At 38.4% G+C, this 2,941-nt stretch overlaps 1 long non-coding RNA gene across 1 annotated transcript; it reads left to right on the top strand.

Moving 5' to 3' along the window:
* Window positions 739-1,760, top strand: LOC109223066. Its single transcript, XR_002067518.1, has 2 exons — window positions 739-1,329; window positions 1,487-1,760. It is a non-coding gene; the product is annotated as an uncharacterized LOC109223066 (long non-coding RNA).

Genomic DNA, 2,941 nt, shown 5'->3' with positions numbered 1-2,941 from the left:
GGAATCTTGTAACTCGTAGCTGATAGGCTTAGATAGTCTTTTTCATTTTTGATTTTAATGTAAAAACGGGACCGCAGACCGGAACCTCGGCGGAACGGCACCTCGATCGGCTCTCCACCTCAGTATACTACATCACCTCATTCACTTCTGAACTATACGTGGCCTGATTCCTTTATAGCCAAGGATATGTAGGCAGCTCAGATACCAGGGCTCGGTCACATTCTCCCTCCTCTTAGTTTTGGCCTCTCTAAATAAGGGTCGGGTCAAAAACCTGTCTAGTCATTCTTTGTCTGAAAACTCTTCGCGTTTCCAGTCAAAGAGGGGCAGCTGTAGACATGTGATTTTTGACCCTCCCCAAGATTTTTTATATTTTAGCACTTAAATATTTAATTTAGGCCTAACATAGCTATTTCAACTCATTTTGACTCTTTTACTTTATTTTATTACAAGAAAAATAAAAATTACAAAAAAACATTTAGTTCATGTACTTTTCATAATTTTTTTTAAAAAAAATACAAAAATAGTACCTTATTTTTATCTTTATATAATTTCAAAAACACAAAAATAGTTTCATGTTTAGTTTAATTAATTAGGATCGGTTTTGGCATTGTGTAGTATTCCTATCTTATTTTAAAAGACATTGTGTAGCCTAGGGACCCTTCTAGACTCTTCTTTGGGACAAAAAATAAATAAATAAAAAGACGTAGGGACTAATTGGCAAAATACACAAAATAAACCCTAGACCTAAGACTCTACATATACACTAATCAGAAAAATGAAGCGCAGCTTTGGGAGGGACAAAAAAAAATACGCCTGGAAAACAGAAAGCTTGCGCCGCAATTCAGCAAGAACACGACCCCCCTCCCTTTGAGCCATCATCTTCTTCATTAGAGCCAACACCTAAAAATGAGATGATCTTCTTCAAAAAGACTTTAGACAAAAACCATAAATGGGAGACTAGTGAATCTTCGAAGTTGGAGCTCCAACTCCATGGAAGCAAGACAAAAACGCTAACTCCTTTTACCACTAAAAATCTCCGCTGCGTCTCCTTCAACCCAAAAACCCGCCGGAAAACGAGCAACTCTGCCATTCCTTCACCACCAAAGGCGTCTTTCAAAACCAGATCAGTACAACCCCAAATCAGTCCCAAAGAAACTCAAAATCCAAGCGTAAGTTTAGTTTTTTGTCATTCTGATCTAGTTCGATAATTCCAGCGAGCTTCAAGGTTGTCTGTGGTCGTTGTTCATGGGTTCCGTTTCAGCTCCGTCCCTGGTTTGTCGTGTCTGAGTTTAACGTTGCCTCACAACTAATGTGTTGATCCATTTTGAGGTTTGGTTTCTCACTTTTCATACTCTATTTTGCTGAATAGTGTACTTCCGTCAACTTTGTTGTTCACTGTTACATGAAATGTTTGGACTAATGTTATATTGTTTTAATTTGAGAGTGTTGGTAGTAATTGATAGATTGTTGGCCAATTCTTGTTCAGATTATTAATTGGGTCGCACGCATTTTTGTTGGAATCAAGTCGGATTAAGTTGTTTTCTGCCCGAATATAGGTCAACCGCATTGTTTTGGCACGCCAATCCAATAAACGCCAAATAAGGCCAAGATTGCCATGTTTTCCTTCATAGATAATCGATTTTTAAGGCAATTGAAAAGGGATGTCCTACATTGAGGTTTTAGGTTGAGACAAAATTTCAAGATTCGCTGGATTGCATTCATGAACTAAGAGATGAAAAAGCATAAAGATTTATTTATTATCTTCTGTGTGCACCACTTGCAGTAGCGTTGGTTTTTGTTCTTGCATATTTTACTTGTGGACAATTTTCATACATGGTTGTTAATTGTATTACTTTCATATTCTGTAGTAAAAGGGAGATTGAATAACGTGATATCTATTTTTCTTTTTTTATTGAACATAGGTAACCTATAGCTATAAAATAAGCAACTAATGAGCTTGGTGATATGTTTTAGGCACGTTATTTTAATAAATTACCTTCCTAAATTCGGGTGCACATTTATATGACCCAAATCCAAATCTCAACGTTAGATAAAATGTGTTATGGGCTACGGGTGCATTTATGTGACATGGCTCGAAACATATTTTAAATAGTGTTGTAATCTTTCTTAAAATAATTAAATAAAAGCGGTCAAAAGTTAAAATTGCCCATAGGTTTAAAATGTATTAAAATCAGATAATAGGCCAGTTATAACAGTTGAGCGACCGTGCTAGAACCACGGAACTCGGGAATGCCTAACACCTTCTCCCGGGTTAACAGAATTCCTTACCCGGATTTCTGGATCGCGGACTATAATACAGAGTCAACCCTTTCCTCGATTAGGGATTTGAAGGGTGACTTGGGACACCAAATAAACTATCCCAAGTGGCGACTCTGAATCTCTTAATAAACAATCCCGTTTCGATTGCCTTTTANCTCTGAATCTCAATAACAAATCCCGTTTCGATTGTCCTTTAATTGAAAAAACTCCTTTACGCCCTTGCGGGGGTGTAGGTAAAAAGGAGGTGTGACACCCCGAGGGTGGAAGGTCTCGGTCAAGTTCTCGGTCTCAGGGATCATTGGAGCCCGAACCGAAGGGGGAAGGGTCCGAGGTCGGAATAGAAGAAGAAGTATGCCAGGCGCATGGCTACACCTGACATGGTCGGTCTATCTATAATCTACTGAGATGACGTGCGATAGGCCGTCCCATCCTTCTACTCTCGTAAATAATATATGCATATTCTATTGAGTCCCTTCGCCTATATAAGGGGGACTTACCCCATCTTGTAAAACACTGATGTTGCTCCATGATAACTAGGGATTTTGACGTGTTTCATGCTCCTTCTTACTTATGCTTTGAGTATAAATTCTTACAAAATAGTCCCAAAAGGCTCATAAGTGTGCTTGATTGCAGGTTTGATCAACAAAGTGACGAGATGTCA

Source organism: Nicotiana attenuata, chromosome 2 (assembly GCF_001879085.1).
Source record: "Nicotiana attenuata strain UT chromosome 2, NIATTr2, whole genome shotgun sequence".
NCBI classification, from domain to species: domain Eukaryota; kingdom Viridiplantae; phylum Streptophyta; class Magnoliopsida; order Solanales; family Solanaceae; genus Nicotiana; species Nicotiana attenuata.
Note: the sequence above shows the minus strand (reverse complement) of the source record. Positions and strands in the feature narration are given on the sequence as shown.